At 43.9% G+C, this 22,538-nt stretch overlaps 1 protein-coding gene and 1 pseudogene across 1 annotated transcript in view; one reads left to right on the top strand and one right to left on the bottom strand.

Moving 5' to 3' along the window:
* The window catches only part of LOC144135085 (uncharacterized), a 942,878-nt gene that overhangs the window by 847,115 nt on the left and 73,225 nt on the right, over positions 1 to 22,538 (top strand). The gene's annotated exons all lie outside the window — the stretch shown is intronic.
* Positions 19,046 to 22,538, bottom strand: part of LOC144133662 (uncharacterized) — a 34,705-nt pseudogene continuing 31,212 nt past the window's right edge.

The raw sequence follows: 22,538 nt of genomic DNA, 5'->3' as shown, positions 1-22,538 counted from the left end.
GGTGGGCGGCTGCAACCGCAGCCGAAAAAAACATTTTTTTATGCATTTCTTTCCTTGAACAAAGGATCGCCCTTATAAACGAGGTCGGACCGATGCCAGTACGCAGTTCCTACAAAAAACAAAAGTTTTCCCTGGGCACCATATCCTACATAGTGAAGATCCAGATCAGCCAGCTAGGAAAATGTCCCCATACATAGTATCAAAATCTCTGACTGATGCCCTGGGCCTTGGCTACAAGGTGACGAAGCTAGCCACTGGCGGCCTACTTCCAAATCCAAGACAAAGTGCAATACTCCATACCCCCAAGCATAGTGTTCTTTGGAGACATTCCTGTATTCATTACTACACATCCATCACTGAACGCAGTGAAAGAAGTAATAATAATAATAATAATCGTTTTTTGGGAAAGTAAATGGCACAGTATCTGTTTCATGTATCGTTGGACACCTGAACTGCGCCGTAACGGAAGGGATAAAGGAGAGAGTGAAAGAAGAAAGGAGAGAAGAGGTGCAGTAGTGGAGGGCTCCGGAATAATTTTGACCTCCTGGGGATCTTTAACATGCACTGACATCGCACAGCATACGGGCGCCTTAGCGTTTTTCCTCCATAAAAACGCAGCCACCGCGGTCGGGTTCCAACCCGTGTACTCCGGATCAGTAGGCGAGCGCCCTAACCACTGAGCCACCGCGGCGGGTAAAGGAGAAGTAGGATATCTTAAAATAAATATAAGGCCATACATCCTATATCCCAGACGCTGTTTCAAATGTCAAAGGTTGGCCATGGCTCACAGAGCTGTCGTGGCCGCCAAACATGTGCCAAATCTTCTTCAAACAATCATGAATCCGTGGACTGCAATGCTTCACCACTATGCGCGAACTGCGAAGGGGATTACCCCGCGTACTCGAGGTCGCGTCTGACCTGGAAGAGAGAGAAGGAAATAAAAATAAAGACAAAGGAAAACATAACTTATCAAAAAGCACGGAAAGGACCCTCTCAGCCTTCCAGTTCACAGCAAAAACAAATTTCGCCGATGTGGTGCGCAGGGGCGGCACACCACTCCTGGCTTCGGCCACTGATCAGGGAAAGCCTAAGGCAGGGCCACCCCGCCCCCGGCAGACGCAGCGAAGGCTACCCTGCGAAGAAGGGCCCGCCGGCCCCTCAGTCGGCCGCCCGCATGGCTTCCCGCAGTCGGGAGAAGCCCGCAAACCGTACACCCGCGGGTTCACTGCGGAAATCCAGAGCCTCTGGTGAGGCGATGGACATAACACAGAACTCGCCTTTTCTCCAGCAGAAGCACAGCTGTCTGGAGCGAAAAAGAAAAAAGACCCCAGTATTGGCACCCCCAAAACAGGTATCCTTAAGACCCCAGTATTGGCACCCCCAAAACAGGTATCCTAAGTTTTAACTACACTCGTCAAACATCGCGTTCCTTATACAGTGGAACAGCCGAGAACTTACGAATAACTACAGTGACTTAAAAGAACTTTTAAACACAATATCCCCGGTGACTTTATGCTTACAGGAGACCAACTTAGGTACAAAACAAAAAAAAAACATTTTAAACAAGTATTATGCCTTTCGGTGTGACCGAGAGCAAGCAAGCAAACTGTCTGGAGGTTAGCTATTGTCATCGAGAAAGTTTGCCTCCTACACACCGACAAAGATACATACTGCTCTCTGAGCAAGGAAAAAATGAGTTACATAGATTATTCATTTAGTTCACCCTCTCGCTTTTGTGATTTTATATTCGATTTCATCGATAACCCATACGGCAGAGATCACCTTCATGTATTAATAAGCCTAACATCCCCACCTCAAGTCACCCCAACGAAACCATGACAGCAGTTGAAGTTATAGTTAGCTGACTTGGCATTTAGAAAAAGGGCCAGCATAGATAAAGTAGTTTCAGATGATCTCAGCATAGACGAACTCAATGAAGCTATCACAAAGTGTATTTTAACCGTAGCATGCCTAGCACGCCTCGCCGCTGCATGCCTAGGTCATCTGAAGTAGTAAAGCAGAATCACAAAATATGGTATACACAAGAATGCCGAGAGGCAAAAGAGAGACAAAACCAAGCTTGGGGAATTTCGCGTAGGTACCCAATGCTGGAGAATTTCATAAAGTTAAAAAAGTTAAGAGGAAAAGCTCATATTTATTTATTTATTTATTTATTTATTTATTTATTTATTTATTTATTTATTTATTTATTTATTTATTTATTTATTTATTTCAGTTACCCTCTTGGCCCAGAGGGCATGATAAAAGGGAGCGATACAGTTCAAAGCAACAAAAAAGAAGAAAGGAACAGGCAAATTGGAATACAGGAGTGGACTTGGGATTAATCTCGTCTCAAAAGCACACGTTGACGCGGGTTAACAAAAAGTACTAACATCGCAAGGGAAACATAGCTACTAATTGGCAACACTCGTCAATGTTTGTCGTTAAAAACGAAGAGAGTAGAACACAACAAGAAACTACATAAACGGCACGACAATATTACTGAAAACTATGAAACTGAACGAGTTAGAAGAAAGAAACTTCTATGCATTATAATGCAAGAATAGGTTTTTCCTTAATACTTCGATATTGTTATTAAGCACTAGCGTGGCAGGCAGACGATTCCACTCTGTTGCTGTTTTAGGATTGATTGAATATTGATAAAATGTAGTGCGGAAGTGGGGGATGCCTACTTTGCTCGGATTATCGATGCGCGACAATACATATTTGTATGACGTGATCAGTTCATTTTTTTTAGGATTGTATTGTTGCGGTAGATTTTAAGGAAAAGGTACACACAAAAAATTTTTCTGCGCATCGACAAGGGTGCTATTGATAAAGTTTATTTCATGAGTGTGACGCTTGATAGACGACCATAGTCACCAAGAATAAAACGTGCGGAGCGATTTTGGACTGCTTCAAGGGCATTCGTTTTTTCGTCGTTATGTGGGTCCCATACTGATGAGGCGTATTCGAGTTAAGAGCGAACAAGTCTTTAATAAAGAATTAGTTTCACAGATAACGGTGCGATAGAAACGTTGCGTTTATTATAGCCTTGCCTCCGGTTCGAGTTTGTGATAATAAAAATAATGTGTTCATTCTAGGTCAGTGTCAATGTAAAGAATAATACCGAGGTACTAATAAGACCTTACTGATGTTAGTGGTTCATGATTAAGGCAGTAAGAGGGAGGGCATATAATTCGGCGGCGTGAAAAATGCATTAGTTCACATTTTGTCGTGTTAAGTGTCTTATTCCATGTCGAGCACCAATCCTAAATAAGATTAAGATCACCTTGAAGCACAGTATATCGTTAGTAGTCCTTATTGCCCGGTAGACAACCCAATCATGAGCAAAAAGTCTGACTGAGGATTTAAGATTGTTTGGTAGATCGTTAATGTAGATTACAAATAAAAGAAGGCCGAGCACGGACCTTGTGGGACACCTGATGTTACAGGGAGTGACGATGACATGTAACCATTAGCGCGCACGAACTGGGAGCGGTTTGTTAAAAAGCATTCAATCCAGGCTAGTACATACTGATCAATATTTAGTTTACTCAATTTATATAGAAGTCTGTGGGACACTTTATCAAAACCTCACCGAAAATCCAATTATATACAATAAAATTCGAACCCCTTATCAAGTAAATATTGAATCCCGTTTGTAGTAATACTGTAATAATGTAGTTTGTAGTAATAGTTAATAGTAAACGCTACTAATTGAGTTTCGCATGAGAAATCTTTCCTTAAACCGAGTTGACAGGAAAAGAAGAATGACGTTGATTCTATAAAGCTTGCTAAATGAGAGAAGATGACGCGTTCCATGAATTTTCATGAAATAGAAGTTGGTTAAAGATATTGGTCGATAGTTGTGACGTGTTTTTCACCATATTTATGAAGCAGAACGACGCTGCCAATCCTCCAGTCGTCAGGCAACATCCCAAGAAGTGGCTGTTCAACTATCTTGGATAATGCGTTCCCGGAATATGTCTTTGTGCTTTTTAGCACTTTGCAACTAATATTTCTGGGCCACAGGAAGAAGACAATTGTAAGCGATCTATTATGTTCAACAAACCATCATAGTCAAGTATTGGATTCATCGGAACTTTAGAAGCGCCGTTGTAGATGGGAAGAAGGGAATTAGTGTCGCAAGAAAAGGCTTCATAGAAGGTCTCATTTAGAATGTTGGTGAATTCATTGGCAGACACAATTTTGGACTGTAAGTCGATATTGCCGATATAAGTCGATATAAGTGATATTACCGAGTTGTGTGGTTCCTTGATGATGCTCCAAATTTTTTGGGGGATTGTTTGATAGAATCGATGGCAGTGTTACGTTAACACTTTTATGTTTCGCCTCCTTCAGTGCTTTCTTATAAGTACAAACGGCTGTCTTTAGAGCTGACCACAGCTTCAGTCTTTTGAAATATTTTCTTTTCGAGAAAAGCCTTCCCTTTCTGTTTTAGAGAGGTTTCAGCGTCGGGTTGTACCACGGGGCATGCCGATTAGTAACTATAGTTTTACGAGGAATGTTGAAATTTATTAGGTCTAGAAGCATATTTTTGAATATAATCCAGTTCTCATTAACTGATCGCTCTTCAAATTTTTCAATAAAATTGGCAAGAAAAACCTCGAGAGCATTGTTAATTGCAAAAAAATTTGCCTCAGAATAGTTCCAAATTGTCTTCTTTTTGTTTCCCTAGGTAGCTGCTGGGAGGTTCAATGTAATGTGCAATAATATACGTTCACTTATTCCAGGCACATACCTGGTACAAGAAACTAGATCAGGAACCGCGGTAACAGATCCAATATGTTGGAGCTGGAACATGTCACCCTGGTTGATTCTGTAATTACTTGGACGAACGAAAAATTCGAACAAAGCATTGCGAAAGTTGACGACTCAGATGGCCTATTACTTTTAATAGTCGAACAGGACCTGTCAATATAAGGAAAACTGATGTCACCGAACAGAAACACTGGTAGATTACGAAATCTGGTATAAATAATATTTAAAATGTCATGAAGATCAGGACGAAATCCGATCGGTGTAGAGGGTGCGCAGTAGCAGGCGCAGATTATAAACTTTTGATGATTGCATGATTGTTATCTGCACGCGAACAAATTCTAAGGAGGTGGCAACATTCACATGAATAACGTTCTATGCATTCAGAGACTGCTAATAATACGCCACCTTCACGGCCTCAAGCAATCACTTTGATCACAGCGAAATACCACGTAATTTTTCTGCGATGAAAAAAGCTCTTTGTCGCGTACAAACCTGAGCAGCCAAATTTCCGTCAGCACGATTATGTCGAATGCACAAAAAAAAAAAGCGGTTACGGATGACACTCTGTATATTCGCCGTAATGCAGAAAAACTTCATGGCAAGGTTACGTGTACTCAATAAATAACTCAATTACGTCAAAACAAATGTGGGAGATGGTAAAAAAGATAAATAGCACCTACTCCTCATTCACAGTTGCGGTTCTCTCAACTCCTGAATACAAATTTAGAAGAACAGGTAGATATTTTGTGTTAATATATGTCTGCAATTTCAAGTTCATCTCAATACACAGAATCATTTCTCAAATACAAAACACACTGAAATACACAGACTGCCGAGAAGTGGCGCTACAACTGAAACCTATAAAAACTCACAATTCAAGAAATTAATAAAGTACTGTCCGCTCTTAAGCAAACTGCACCTGGTCCAGATGAAATACATTATCAAATGTTAGCTCATCTCTCTGAACCGGCTGTGGAGGCAGTTTAAATTTTTTAACAAACTTTGGGTATCGGGGAAACTTCTCGAAGCCTGGAAGATGGCTATTATTGTTCCATTAATAAAACCGAAAAAACCGTCTACCTTTCCTAGCAGCTATAGGCCCATAGCTGTGACTAGCTGTCTAAGGAAATCCTTTGAAAATGTATTGAATATCAGACTATCATTCGTGTTAGAATACCAAGAGCTTCTGGATGCCGATCAATGCGGTTTTAAAAAGGCTAGCTCTACCACTGACCACCCGGATCTTCTTGAAAATACTGTTCGGGAGGCTTTTATACACAGACAGCCCTGTCTAGCTGTCTTCTTCGATTCAGAGAAGGCATATGACCCAACGTAGAGGTTTCAGATTATTCAGGCCCTGTCTGAACTGGGAATCCGCGGCAGGATGTTGAACTGCCTTAGACATTTTGACTATTCGTACCTTTCATGTCCGCCTACGCTAGACCATTTCAAGGAATTTTATCCAAGAAAACGAAGAACCTAAAAGATGTATTTTGAGCTCAACACTTTTTATTGTAAAAATGAATTCTATCAGGAAAATAATCCCAAGGTCCGGTATGTATTGTCTATGTATATGATCTCCAGATAGCTTGCAGATCCTCGAATATACCAACATGCGATTGACAGATACAGCTGACAATAAATAAAGTGGCAACATGGACAGACCGAAACGACTTCTGTTTTTCTCCACAGAAATCGGTGGCCATTCTTTTCTCACTCAGACGAGGCATGCAGATAGGTCCCACCTTACACCTGAACGAAATAGACTTACTCTTGAAAAAAGGACAAAAATTTGTAGGTATAACATTTTTTAGGTATAACATAAATTAGTTGAAAAATAAAGCTTCTCGATCTCTGAAAATACTCAAGTGCTGTCGAGAAAACACTGGGGAGCCGATAGGACATGTCTCTTACAAATATACCGCTCTGTAGTACGCTCTATCCTGCATTATGGATGTATAGTATATCGGTCAGCGAGATCATCGTACCTTAAACGGCTAAATCAAATAAATAATTTAAGATTACGTCTCTCCACTGGTGCATGCAGGACATCGCCCATAAACAGTCTCTGTGTAGAAAGCAATGAACCATCGCTTCCAGATAGAAGAGCCATGCTCTCATGCTCGTATATTCTAAAATCTGTTGATTGCATAAGCATCTATGTTACCCTATCGCTACAAAGCGCCTGTCTAGAACACTCTTCAACAACAAGCCGCAAGCTACTCGGCCAGTCCTTTTGCGATTTGAACAGATGTGCCGGAACCTCGGCATTTTAAACATATTGCGAAACATTGCCCGAATTCGAGGTCCACTGCCGCCATGGCACAATTTCTCTGTGATCTGTGATTTCACTCTTACACAGTTCCGTAAGCAACAAATTCCGCAACAACATATAGTACAAGAATTCCTCACACTTGAGTAAAAGTACAGTACTTTCGCAGCTTTTTATACTTACGGTTCAAAAACAGATGCATACTTTGGAAGCGAATTTGTACAGTGAGTTTGGAATCAAATAGTAAGACTTCCTCAGTGCACTTCCAACTTCACCGCGGAATCTTACGCCATATGTGTAGCCACAGAAAAAATAGTAAATGGGAACCTCGCCAATAGTATTATTTACACATACTTGCTAACTGTGCTCACATCCCTTCATTCTAGAAATGCAATAACCCCGCTGCTTGGCGACCTGATACACAACATTACAAAAGCCATAGCTTAAGGACAAAACATAAGACTGCTGGGTACCAAGTCATGTCGGCATGAAGGGAAATGAAAGAACAGATTTGTGCACTGCTCAAGTTTGCGACAAGCAACTTAAAAACGTAAATATGCCCTGTAGATTTTGCACAAACTTACCACATAAAAATGCAAGAAAAAATGGCAGTCCACTTAGAACAACGAAATAAATAACAAACTACAGGTACTAAAACCAGTCCTAGGTGATTGGAAGTCACGTGGGCACCAGAATCGTTTCAAGGAAGTCATTATCTGCCGTCTCCAGATAGGTCACAGACACATTACAAACAACTTTTTGCTAAAGGAAGAAGACGAACCAGTTTGTACCTGCGGAGATGAACTTACAGTCACATCTTAGTTTCATGTTATAACTGGAAAAGCTACGGAATAAGTGTTTTTCTCCGGTTTATAACCAATGCATCCATTTTCATCCAGCAATGCTCTTGAGTAATAATGCAATTGTGGACGTGTCCTGCGTTGAGATCTTTGTTTTATTGGTTGGGAGCCTCGAGATCCTTGCCCTGACAAGGATGGCCGCTGAGGTTACCCGACCCCCTTTAATAGTTTTTAATAGTACCCATCTCTAGTCTTTTTCCTTCATCATTATGAGGTATTTCAAAGTATTTAAGCGCGCTGCACTACCGACGATTTTCAAATTTCAATAAAAATATACAGAAATATCTCCTATACCTTGAGCTTCGCGCATAATGGCCCTATAGTTGCCTATGCGCCATAAAACTCAACACAACACAACACAACCCTTTCTACCAGACATCCTGGCGTCCTTCTTTCCATAAATATAGTACGTCTTTTCAACCCTTGTTCGGCAGTGCGCTTCCCGTGAAAAAGCGGCAGCCATGGGGTAAAAACAGGAAAAATATTGAACGAAGCCTGAGCGCGTAATAAGAAGCAGAAAAGAACTTGGGAGGAAAACCGAATGGGAGAAAGAGCAGAAAAAATTACAAACACAAAAAATCTTTCAAAGAAGAAAAATATGAACACACACTCACAAACACAAATAAAAAGTATTGATAAAATGTGGCATCAAACAATTATGAAATGGTTACAGTAATTAGAAGAATCTCAGTGCAGTGCTTGTAGTTTCGAGGCCTGCATGCACGCGCAGGTTAAATCATTGAGATTATCGTGTTAAGCTAGTGTTAGTGTATGGAAACAACAAGTGACAACAAATATATAGAAAAATGAAAAAGAAAAAAGGTGCGGAAGACATATTACACAGTACAAAATTTATAATACACAAATTAAAAAGTAAATACAATAATAATACATGAGTGCGGAAATCGCGAAAGGCCTGCGACCCGCAGGGCTGCCGCGTGGTCCCAGTGGAATAGGTGATGTCGAGGTAATAGGTGTCCATTTGGACAGAACTTGGATGCTGGCTCTAGGTTGGACAAGCCAGATTACTGAGAAAAGAGACGCGTAGGTTTCCAGTCATTTCAGAGCGTGCTTGAAGTTCTCAAGAACAACCGGTGTGTACTCACTTATAATGCTGTCCAAAGCCTACGACGGGTGAAATTTCCTACGTTGCCTCGTTCAAGCAGAATAGTCTCCCGGCAGTAGCGTTCATGGCATGGGAGAGCGTGCCAAACCTGCGATGAAATATGATTCTTTTTGTTCCCTGTAATAGGTTCTAGGGAATCCGGACTGGGGAAGGATGACATGCATGATTTCGAAACTGTGGTGTTGCAGACGTAGGTGGTTGGAAACGGGCACGGAGCAAGAAAGGAGTAAGCCGCTTAAGGATGACACGTAGGCTTTGTGGTTGTCAAAAAAGAAGCGAAGTGATCCCTTGGTTTGACCAATATACTCTTGCCTACATACCTCACTATGAATTTAGCAAATCAAATTGCTTTTGTCACATTCGACGTCTTCGCTTATGTGAGACACAAAATTATGGAACTTGGATTTTGCCAGTTTGGTGTCTAAAATATGCAGACAGACTTTCAACCGGTGTTTTCCGCATGGGCGGTATCAATCTGGGTAGAGTTTTTTGATATCGCATTGACGAGCAAGTCTTTCAAGTTCTTGTCCCTGCGGTACAGTACTCGGGGCGGTTCCTTGATTATTAGTGACAACTATTACTCTGTCTGTTTATATTAAAATGACAGCTTAGTATGTTGCTTGCTATGGGAGCCGTTGAGGAGTAGATAAGGATTAAGTTTGTTTTAGTGTCCTCTTTCACTTTGTTCTCTGCCAGGATCGACGTTCGGTCTAGGTTGCCAGCGCGTTCAATCGCGTCATCCACTATTCCCTCGGGGTATTTCTGTCGTGACAGAGCGGCTTTGAGAGTCCCCGTATATTGGTCAAACACCTCTGTGGTAGAACATAATCTTCGGTGTCTGTGCGCCTGAGAACATGGAATGCTTGTTTTGCAGTGTTTCGGGTGGCTACTCTGGAAATGAAGATTATGCTGTCTCTCCGTGAGCTTTTTGTGTGGGGTAGTCGAAAGGCAGTTACCGTCTACCGATTTCTCCTCGTCGAGCAAATTAATTCTCGATTTGTAGATACTGTGGGTAAACCTGATTGATGAATACAGGGTATTGCGGGGTGAGTTACAACAGGCTTGTCTCATTAGGTTCCCATACAAAAACAAAGTCTAGAAAACGCTTGTAGAAAGGTTTTTCCGGCTGTTCCTCAAGAATTTAATTTCTAGTGATGCCATGAAGATTCCAGCGTAGTTAGGTGCCATTTTTGTGCCCATCGCAGTACCGCTTATCTGAGTGAGTGAGTGAGTGAGTGAGTGAGTAAATAAACTTTATTGCTATAATAAAGGAGTCTTGCTGCTTGCCAGAAGATTGCCGGTCTTCCACGCTGAGCGTGATTGGCGCCCCTAGTCCAAGGCACGAATGTCCCTGCCATCCGCCATGCGTGGCTCACTAGGTCTCTTTGGACCTTGAGCTGGCTGCTGGTTAGCCGGTCCTCCCACGGCTCCGCATTTGGCTCTTTGTTACCTCAGAAAGCTACATTGGTTATGCATTCCCAAGTGATATGATACAGCGTGGGGGTTGCCCAGCACCACGGACATGTATCCCTATACTGCTCCGGATACATCTTATGTAGAATGTGAAGGTTGTGGAAGGCTCCTGTTTGGACTCTTCTCCAACATGTCGCTTCATACTGTGTTAGCAGAGGATGTGGCTTGAGATATGTGCATCTTCTGCCATTGATGAGGTTGAGGACAGCTGCGTACGTGAGCTCTGCCGTTATCTCCGGGCCGTACGTGGCGTTTGACGCACCAGCTCTGATAGCAAGCTCGCGATCTAGCTTGTCCGCCTTCAGATTGCCTTCGACTCCGGCGTGTCCTGGTACCCAGTAGATCCTATGTTGGATCTTTTCGTTGGTTCCCTGCGTCTTCAAGAGAATCCTTAGTGCTTTCTTGTTGGTTCTTCCTACCATGAAGCGTCTGCACGCTTCTTGGGAATAATTTATGATTGTGAGAGGTCTGTTGGTGCGATAACCCTCGGCTGCCGCTAGAGCTACGGCAATCTCCTCTGCCTCGGTTATCGTCCCATCTCTCATGGATGCACCGCTGATGAGGCCACCCTCCTTTGTTGTGATATCCGATACCGTTTTCTTGATGCTTTGACTACGAGTCCACTGGTACAGAGTGGCGTCAGTGTAGACTACCTGATCTTGTGTGGCTATCTTTGCCTCTACATATTCAGCCCTTGCCTGTCTTCTGGCTTCGTGTAGATTTGGATCCAAATTCCTGAGTATAGGGCTAACCTGGTAGGTTCGACATATTTTGTCTGGGATTTTTGCCGATCTATCCTCTATGTCCAGGACCCATCTATAGTTCAGCCTTCTTAGGAGGGCCCTCCCAGTTGCCGAGTTCCTTAGCGTTTCTATCCGTGACATGTCTTGTGCCCTGCTTAACTTGAAGAGCGTGTTGTGCAGCCCCAGTTCTGCCAGCTTGTCGCTCGACGTGTTTCTGGGTAAGCCCAAATCTGTCTTGTAGGCTCCTTTGATTAGGACCTCTGCCTGATTTTCTTCACTTTTCAGCATGCTGTGATATGGAAGTGAGTAAGTAATTCTGCTGATGACTAGGCTGTTCACCAGCTTTAGAATGTCGCCTTCCTTCATGCCGTATCTTCTGGATGATAGTCTGGTTACCATACGGCAAACTTGTTCTGTTGACTTTTTAAGGAGGCCAATCGTGTGGTTGCATTCGCCGTTGCTCTGCAGCCACATGCCCAAAACTCGAATGATCTCCCTTTCCGGGATCATCTTGCCCTCGAGCTTTATCTCTATTCTTGCATCCGTCGGCTTCTTTCCTATCCTAAGGATTTCCGATTTTTCAGTTGAGCAGGCTAAACCCTTTTTCTTGATTTATTGCTCAACACAAGCCGCTGCTTCTTGCATTTGTTGTTCCATCTGCCCAAGAGATCCCTGGTTCGACCATACAGTTATGTCGTCCGCATATATGGCATGTCTTATGCCTGGGATGCTTTCCAATTTTCTTGCCAGGCCGATCATGGTTAGGTTGAAAAGGATTGGCGATATGACCGAGCCCTGCGGCGTGCCTTTATTTGGAGTGTCTATGGTCTCGCTTTTTATATCTCCCAAGCCCACTGCGGCCCTTCTTCCTGTCAAGAAAGATTTTATGTAGTTGTGGACTCTCTTCCCGCAGTTGGTGTTGTTGATGCCTTCCATTATAGCTGCATGGCTGACATTTTCGAAAGCCCCTTTGATGTCGAGTGCCATAATTAGATTTTCTCCTTGGTGCGGGGCATTGCCAATTACCTCGTGTTTCAGTTGTAGCAGAATGTCCTGCGTTCACAGGTTTGCCCTGAACCCAAACATGCTATGAGGATACAGCTCGTTATCCTCTAGGTAGTTTTGAATTCTTTTAGTCACAATTCGTTCGCAGAGCTTCCCGAGGCAAGATGTGAGTGAGATGTGCCTCAAGTTCTCTATTTGTAATTTCTTCCCAGGCTTGGGAATAAATACAACCATTGAGCGCTTCCATTCCTTGGGCACCAGTCCTGCCACCCATTGCTTGTTTAGGTAGGTAGTGAGCTGCTCGATTGCCTCATCACCCAGGTTGCGGATTAGAGCGTTCTTAACTTTGTCTTCTCCAGCTGCCGTGTTTCTTTTGATGGACCTAATTGCAGCGTAGACCCCTTCTCTGGTGATTGGCCTGTCTAGCTCCGGGTTTTCTCTGCCATTATAGCTCTCTTGATAGGCCGCGGGTTTGTCTTGACCGTAACACTTGGTGCTGACTGCTTTAGGCAGCTCTTCATCTGTTCCGTCGTGCTGGTGGACAAGCCAGGGAATGGCTTTGCTGCATTCCGTGTTTGTTTTCGTGGGATCCATTAGGCTCTTTAGAATCCTTCATGTTATAGCCGCGCTCAACGTGCCTTTATTTGAGTTGCTGAATTGCGTCCAATTTTTTCTTGCTAGCTGCATCGCGTATTCCTCCGCCTTTGCTTTAATTTCGGTGATCCTCTTCTTTAACTTCCTATACCACTTTTGCTTTATCCATCTTTTCATGAGGCCTCGTCTTGCCTCCCACATCTTAATTAGTCTCGAATCTATCTCTGGTGTAGTCTCTGATCTATCTATTTCCTTTGTATACAGCTCTTGCGCTTGACTTAACTGTTGGGTTCATTCCTTGATTGAAATGACCTCCCCTTTGATCTTTTTACATTTCTTGCGGAAATTATCCCAATCCGTAATTTTTGTCGCGCCAATTTTTCTTTTGAATTTCTTGGCCTCTATCGGGGTCTTGATTACGTTGTGATCGCTGACCAGGTTCTCGAAGAGATTTGTCCACTCAGCCGCCGTTCCTCGGACGAAGGTCAAGTCTGGGCATGTGCCTACACTGACGCTATTTCCGATGCGGGTGGGTTGATTTTCGTCTGTGAGGAGGATGCACCCTATGAGCTCCGCCGCTTCATTTACTCTTACACCTTTCTTTTCTCCAATTTTACCCCCACTTTGGATCCCTCGCATTGAAGTATCCAGCTATGATGAGGATGTTATCCTTAGGCATCTTGCTTATTCCTTTGAAGAGTTTGCTGAAATCTCCATCCTTCTGGCTTGGGGGCTCTATAAGTTGATGATGAAGGTGCCCTTTGCCCTCAGCTTGCGCTTCGGTATTACTTCTGTTATCATGTGTTCGATTTTTGTGTCCGGAATCTGTCTGTAATCTATTGTAATTAGCTTCTTATTAATGAGGGTTGCTACACTGCCGTTCTCTTGGCATGTGTAACCCTTCAGTGCCGGTGTAGTTTTTATTTCCTGCAGTAGGATTAAATCTGGCGGCGTTCCCTGTGTATAAATGAATTGTGACAGGAGTCCTTGTTTCTTTTTGAAGCCTCTACAGTTCCACTGCCAAACGTTTAATTGGCTTTGTCCAGCCAGGATAGTTCGTTGGGGTGTTGCTTGAGTTTTCGGTGCTGAATCTTCTTTCGTTTTATTGCCTATCCCTGGCTTCACTTCTTATTTTCTGTGTGTTTTGATTTTTATGTAGCTCCTGATGTATTGTAAATCCTGATCGTGAGCTGCCTGTTTTAGCATTAGCTGCTCTATTTGTTTGCTCTGTTGTTCTTGTATCTGCTTGAATTGCTGCATAGCCTGTATTAGCGGCTTTAGCTGTTCTGCTATGCTGGGTTCTTTGGATTGTTGGGGTCTATGTTCTGGGACCGGGGGTGATTTGGGGGTGCTGCCTTCTCTTAGCATCTGTACCTCCCTTCTAAGCCCTTCTATCTCTCTTAGTAGCTGCCTGTTAATCATTTCTAGTTCTCTATCTTTTCTCGCCTGCGGAGACAGTGATTTAGGAGGACCCGCTTCCCAGCTCACGTTGGTTCCGCTGTTCTTTTTTGCTGTGGTGCTGCGCCTTGTTTTTCCGGCTGCTTCTCTAGGGGTGGATATGAGTCATCTCTCTTCTCTCCTCGGGGTTCGCCCTTGGTTCTTTCCTATGGCCCTTGCTTCTGCTTCTGCTTCTGGATCTTTCGTCGGAGCTGCTTTCGTTGTGGTCTTCTCTTTCCGAGCTGAACAGTTTTGATCTTCGGTTGCGACTCCGACTTCTCGGTTGTCCCATGGCTCTTCTCTGAAGATAGGGCTCACCATGAACCTCAAAATTGTTTGAACTCAGGACCTGTTTAAGAAGGGCGAAAAGAGTTCCATTGTCCAAATCTACAGAAGAGATTGAGCTTTCGAAGGCTGTTAGCGTTGCGGCTATGCGGTCTTCGTGCGGGATATTTGTATAGAGAGAGCAAACATCCATAGTCGCTAGAAGGCCTCCTGTGCAGACGGTCCAGTTGGAAAGCTCCCGAAGGAAGTGGCTTGTGTCCTTCATGTAAGAAGGGAAACCGAGAGGGATCTGCTCGATGAGACAATTAATACAATTAGATATTTTCACCGTCTCAGCCCTATTCCTGGACACGATTGTATGGCCAGGATGTTTATCTTAATGTATTTTAGGGAGGACATTAAGCCGACCGGGAGCTGGAATGCTCGGCGACATTGATTTTAAAATTGCCTCAGTTATTCTGCTGATTATGAATTTTTATGGAGCAAGGGCATCGAATCTAGCTCTTTATTTTCTCTGTAATCTCCTTTGACCAATCTACAGCTAGCATCCATGTTCTATCTGAAATAAATTTCTATACTCTCTTTGACCTAGTCCACTGGAACCACGCGGCCGCCCCGCGGGCAGACGAATTTTCGCGGTTTCCGCTCACGTGTGTCATTCTTATTTTTAATTTTTGCATTATAATTTTTTCGTAATGTGTAATATGTCTTCCGCGCATTTTTGCTTTTTCATATTTCTATATATTCGTTGTCATTTGTTGTTTACTTACAGTAACATCGGCTTAACACGAAAATCTCAATGATTAAACCTGAGCATGCATGCAGGTCTTGAAACCAGAAGCACTGCACTAAGATTCTTCTAATTACTGTAACTATTTCATAATTGTTTGATGCCACATTTTATCAATACTACTTTTAATTTGCGTTTGTGAGTGTGTGTTCATATTTTTATTCTTTTAAAGTTTTTTTTGTGTTAAATTTTTTCGCGCTTCCTCCCTTTCGGTTTTTCTCCTAGATTCCTTCCTGCCTTCTCATTACGCGCTCGGACTTAGCTCAGTATTTTTCATTTGTTCCCCGACGGCCGCCACTATTTGACGGAATGCGCACTGCCGGACACGGATGGAAACAGCCTAGTATATTTATGGGAAGAAGGGCGCCAGGATTCTGGTAGAAAAGCCCGACAGAAAAGCCTAACGAAGAAAAAAAGCAAAGATACGCATTCAACACGGCCTCAGGTTGCCATTGCTGCGCTTAGCAAGTGTCTCTCGAGCGCGTCTGCCCGGTGGCGTTTTGCGGTGGTGGGGAGGGAGGTGCCGCCTTCCGGTGCACTTCGAGCCCTTCTTTATGCTTCTTTTCCTTTTCTATTGCTCTTCCAATTCGTTCTCTTTAATGCTTCTTTACTATTTCAACCTCCCGGTTTTTCTGCGCATTTTTTTGTCCCTTTTTATTCAGCCACGCCCCTGTGAGAGGAGCTGTGGCGGTCCATTATACGGTCTCTTTCCCTCATTTTCAAGTTTCCTTTGAGAGCGGAGATTATGCTTCCTCGCTCGTTCTGTGTTCTTATATTAAGAAAACTGCTACATTCTGAAACCTGCCCTGACAATGGGAATACCATTCCCGTGACTGTTGGCAAAATAAACCTTTAGAACGAACAGCCGCGTTTGTCGTAATGCTGTACTTACACTAGTAAACTGGCGCATTGGACATCCTACTAAATACAACACACACACACACACGCACACGCACACACACACACACACACATATATATATATATATATATATATATATATATATATATATATATATATATATTTATTTATGAAGGGAGCCAGCAGTCACCGAAACCAAGGTGCATAGGGGAACGTTAATTTTTTTTTTAATGTGTTATGCCTATCAGTGCGAGAATAATACTTAGATTAATAAATTGCTTAAAGAAAATTACTTATAAAGCAGCAGAAAAAACAACCATGCCGCCGGTGGGATCCGAACCCACGACCTCCGAATATCGCGTCCGGTGCTCTTACCAACTGAGCTACAGCGACGGCTGTCCAATCTGCTGCTCTCGTGGGTATTTATGTTTACTGGGTGTAAGCGAGCCTTGAGAGTGTTCACCAGCGCCACCCCCACCCTTACACCCAGTAAACATAAATACCCACGAGAGCAGCAGATTGGACAGCCGTCGCTGTAGCTCAGTTGGTAAGAGCACCGGACGCGATATTCGGAGGTCGTGGGTTCGGATCCCACCGGCGGCATGGTTGTTTTTTCTGCTGCTTTATAAGTAATTTTCTGTAAGCAATTTATTAATCTAAGTATTATTCTCGCACTGATAGGCATAACACATTAAAAAAAAAAATTAACGTTCCCCTATGCACCTTGGTTTCGGTGACTGCTGGCTCCCTTCATAAATTTGTCAAACGGGCCCCTCATTTCCTTTAACTTGTCTGCTATATATATATATATATATATATATATATATATATTCGTACATTCCTAGAAACACCGGGCCAGTCACCAGTACATATATATATATATATATATATATATATATATATATATATATATATATATATATATATATATATATATATATACATGTGTGTGTGTGTGTGTGTGTGTGTGTGTGTGTGTGTGTGTGTGTGTGTGTGTGTGTGTGTGTGTGTGTGTGTGTGTGTGTGTGTGTGTGTGTGTGTGTGTGTGTGTGTGTGTGTGTGTGTGTGTGTGTGTGTGTGTGTGTGTGTGTGTGTGTGTGTGTGTGTGTGTGTGAAGGGATCTTAGTCACTGAAACCAAGGTGCATAGGGGAATGTATAATTTTTTTTATTATGTATTGCTGATCAGTGGGTTAATAATACTTAAATTAATCTATCGCTTGAAGAAATTTACATATAAAGCAGCAGAAAAAACAACTATGCTACCGGTGGAATCCGAACCCACGACCTCCGTATATTGCTTCCGGTGCTCTTGCCAACTGAGCTACGGCGACGGCTCTGCAATCTGCTGCTCTCGTGGGTATTCATGTTTATTGGGTGTAAGCGAACCTTGAGAGTGTTCACCAGCGCCCCACTCGTCCATAGCGGCGGACGTAGCACGTCATGTATTAACTTCCTGTATTACATAAATACCCACGAGAGCAGCAGATTGGGCAGCCGTCGCCGTAGCTCAGTTGGTAAATCACCGGACGCGATATTCGGAGGTCGTGGGTTCGGATCTCACCGGTGACATGATTTTTTCTGCACTTCATAAGTAATTTTCTTTCAGTGATAGATTAATTTAAGTACTGTTATCCCACTGATCAGCAATGCGCATTAAAAGAAAAATTAAACATTTCCCTATTGAACTTCCTCTCGGTGACTGCTAGCTCCCTTCATAAGTTTGTCGAATTGCCGAACGAGCTCCTCATCCCATTTACCTTGTCTGCTAATATATATATATATATATATATATATATATATATATATATATATATATATATATATATATATATATATATATATATATATATATATATATATATATATATATATATATAGCAGATGCAACCGCGAGATGCAGCCCCGATAAGGTGATCTAGTACTACCGACGGCCGATCACTTCGGGGGCGACAATGCGGTTGTGAAGCGATGGACCGCTGAGAGCAGCTTGGTGTTTGACGTGGTGTCATGTACACCTCCGACAGACTACACGGTGCACATACCGGCCTCTTCAGACTTCCCAAACGTGTGCGATTACGAGGAACCATGCATTTGTGTCTGACTGCATTTCGCGAGTGGAGATTTGCGGATTGTGTGAGAACTTCGCCATGCGACACTGAACAAGTGCATCTATCTCGCCTAGGTCTTTCGTGTTAATGTTTTGTGTTTTCTATATCGTGGTCTTTCTGTGTCTCACGTGTCTCAGTGCTGCCCTGCCCTTCAGTTCATAATGGTAACGTCACACAAACACCACACTCACACATATACAGAGAGAACTTAACGCTTCGCTGGAGGAAATAATTTAATTTCACTCCACGTTTCAATCACAGGACTGATGCCTTTGGAAAGCATCTCTCCTATATATATATATATATATATATATATATATATATATATATATATATATATATATATATATATATATATATAAAGCAAAAATTAGGGGCCCGTTTGACAAACTTCTTAAGTGAGCCAACAGTCACCAAAACGAAGGTGCATACGGGAATGGTAATTCTTTCTTAATGTGTTGTGCTTATCAGTGGGATAATAATATTTAGATTAATCTATCGCTTAACGAAAATTACATATAAAGCAACAAAAAAAGAATGCCTGCGGTGGGATACGAACCCACGACCTCTGAATATCGCGTCCGGTGCTCTACCAACTGAGCTACGGCGACTTTCTTTTTCTTTATTGCCGATTAGGCAGGAAAAACAAATACAACCCATTAAAAGGTGCTATCTGAACATCTGAACAAAGACAGCACTCGTAGGTTAAAATCGTTTCAGGGCAACAAGGTCATTCAACAGAGTGTACAATTCTGGTTTATCAACTTTTTCCTTATACACATTTCTTATGTAAGCATTACTCTCAACAAATACTCTCTAGCGGTTCGCACATTTTGATCTGCATGATGGACACCCATTCCTGCCTTCCATACACCATGCAGTACCAACAGCATGAACAAATCATATGGTGCACCGTCTTCGTTATCAAAGGGAAAAAAAGGATGCCATACGGCGTTATTGGAACGTCTTTCTTTAGCGTCCTTTGCAGGATGTCCCAAAGAAAAATTGTATCCCAACAGTCCAGGAATATATGGTCTACAGTTTCTGGCTTGCGGCATATTAAACAGTTTGTGCCCCATGGGACATATATCCCCTTCTCTTCCACCCATGGCTTCACGGGCAGTGTGCCACTATGTAAGTGGAAAAAGAAAGTTTTCACCGACGGCCGCACGGCCATCTTCTTCACTCTTTTAAGAACATCACCACCCTTACCATCACCATTCAGTATTCCATAAATTGGCACTGGTAACATCAAATCTGACAGGTCCGTATAGAGCCGCCTACGTTTTACGCCGCCAAGGTACTGCATCGAAAATCGCACTTTCTAATTTGAAAGGCCCCAACCACTTCACGCAAATACCCCTGCACACCCTCGACGATGAAACCCTTGCCTACAAACCAGAAATTCGGGTAGAAAGTTTTGCAGCCGCACTTGCATCACTGTCCTCAAAAAGGGATCCTTTTGGTCTCGCAAGAAAATGAATCTCGACACAACTCGCCTTAAAAACAAATGTACAAGACCCAAACCACCATTCTGTACTGAGCGAAACAAGTTTGTCTGGCTCGTGCGCTCCCATGTTGATCCCCGCACATACACAGCTAACACTCTGCGCAGCTTCCGAACACACATTCTTGTCATGAACATCGCCTGCAGCACGTACCATACTTTCGCGACAAGGAAAGGGTACACATTGTTGCGCGAGCAAAAATGGAAAAATCTCTGCCACCACATTTAGTTGTTTTCGAACGCACATGCTCAGTTTGTTCTCGCCAATACTGTGTCGTGTCCTTGTAGTGCTGAATTGGTACGCCTAGATACTTTGTAGGCACGTCTGACCACTCAACATTTTGAAATAAATTTTCATTCGGAAATCTTGGTTTGCTGGGTCAATTGTCAAACACCGACGTTCCTTCACTTGCATTTCACCAGCGGCGAGGATCTTCTTGACAGCGTGAGCACTGTCGAAAGTCACCGCCCAGACGTGACTCATCCGATACGCCCCCAAGGCGGTTACGTCAGGGAGCAACTTGAGGTGAGCCAACGCGTCACGTAAATCTTCGACGCGATACGGTCGTGCACGGACGTCAGCGTGAAGAAAAACTGTATTAAAAACTATACGGCCTGTAAGCAGACTTGGTAGGATGACCTCGTACTCATTGTCAGTTTCAAAAAACCTGTTTCCGCGGCCAGACATGGCCGCTATAGCCTCTCCTACGGAGCCCGTCATCACACGTCCGTACGCTGCGGCGGCCGGAAGTGGAATCCCTGAGCTACGGCGACGGCTGTCCAATCTGCTGCTCTAGTGGGGATTTATGTTTACTGGGTGTAAGCGAACTTTGTGAGCGGTCACCAGCTCCACCCTCGCCCATAGCGACGGAAGTAGCACGTCCTGTAATACCGTGAGTGTGACGCAGAACGTAATCTAACGGCGAGTGCGGAAACTGTGTTAGAGCCCTCTTATGCTACTTATGGAATCAAGACTGCCAGAACCGAGACCGTCGTTAAGCTATTATTAGCAGACAAGGTAAAGGAAAAATGAGGGGCCCGTTTGACAAACTTATTAAGGGAGCCAAATGTCACCGAAACCAAAGTGCATAGGGGAATGTTAATTATTTTTTTAATGTGTTGTGCTTATCAGTGTGACAATATTATTTAGATTAGAACGAAGCTCACAACGACGGGATTTGAAGCCGCAGGCTCCTTTTACAAGCCATGTAACCCAACTAAGCCGAGCACCAGGCCGGGTAACAGCTTGTACCCATTTTGAGGAAACCGGTGGGTGCCCGGCCGGCAGCGGGAGTCGAACCCACCACCTCCCGAAGCCGAGGCGGGTGCTCTACCACGAGGCCACGGCTGCGGAGCGTGAATGCGACCCCGGTTGGTCGCAGCTGTCACCCGACGGCCGAAGCTCTGCACACTGTCCGGTCGGCTGTTGGTGGTCGGCGAGAGAGGTGTGCGCGGAGGAGAAGAAATGCAGTCCCGCTTCAAATCCCAGCTGCCGGTGGCAAATGCTGGCCAGGTTGGCCCGCCCGAGCGGAGCCGTGGATATTTGGCGTGGCGGTGTCAAGTGACGTCTTCCTTCGCACAGAGGAGCGGGAAGGCGCCAATTAGTGTTCTGCGACAGAGAGTGCCTGGGTGCGGCGTGGCACCTCAGATCTCTTCAGTTTCTCATTTCCACTTCAGTTTTGACATTGCTTTCCTCCATTTAACTGGGAATGAGACTTTGATTGGGGATGGTACATGGAGGTGATCTTGTCGACTGTAGAGGAAGCGCGAAGAACTTCGGAGTGAGCTGTTCACAAGACCGTCCGGCCGGGGCCAGTGAGAATGAGTTGAGGTGTTCATGGTGCAGTTCGATTGATTCCAAAATGAAAGGTGGCAACTTCGGTCGCCGAGCCATCAGGCCAGGCTGCAGTCTCAGCGTAGCATCTCAGACGGCCGATGGGACTGACCTTCTAACGATTACTGCGCGTAGAAATAGGAAGCGGGCCAAACAATTTGATGCCGACGATGGCGAACGGCGTGGCGGGGCATAGCAGAGACTGCAAATGTTCGGCGGGAGGTGAGTGGCATTTTCCAGGTCCCTAGAGGCGACGTATTTAGGCGCGCTTGAGGAAAATTCAGTCCATAAGAAACTGTATGTCGCGCGGTCAAAGGTTTTGTGAAAACCTAAGTGACTGGCCGTAGCGTGATCCTGCAGGGCCTGCAAAATACGACAGCAATGCGAACGTGGCACCGCAAGAACGCAGCAGGTGCCGTCGTGGCTGTAAACGCAGCGGCACAGCACAGCATTCTCTAGTTTGAACTTTTGAAAGTGTGAACTTTCGAAAGCTTGAACTTTTGAAGCTGTCTATGCAGCTTAGTATTAGGAAGGTTAGAAGCACCGGTGAGGTGGTATATAAGGGAGCGACAATACGCATCGACACGCATATGTGATGGAAGGGCGTCGAAATAACACAAGTTATAAATGACGGCGACGGCGGGAGAGCGCCAATGTGCACAACAGCTAACGACGATGCAACGTCGTGGTGACAGGAAAGCGGTGGCGCAGAAGAGCAGGGACACGAAGGTTCCAGAAATGCGCAGCGAGAAAGGCCATCGGCGTCGGGGCAACTTCTACATGTCGTCGAAAGTGTGTTCTTGGAGACGAAGACAATGGCCAAAGCATCTAGTGAACTTTTTCAGGCCAGAGAACTA

The sequence above is a fragment of the Amblyomma americanum genome, chromosome 5, assembly GCF_052857255.1.
Source record: "Amblyomma americanum isolate KBUSLIRL-KWMA chromosome 5, ASM5285725v1, whole genome shotgun sequence".
Classification (NCBI taxonomy): domain Eukaryota; kingdom Metazoa; phylum Arthropoda; class Arachnida; order Ixodida; family Ixodidae; genus Amblyomma; species Amblyomma americanum.
Note: the sequence above shows the minus strand (reverse complement) of the source record. Positions and strands in the feature narration are given on the sequence as shown.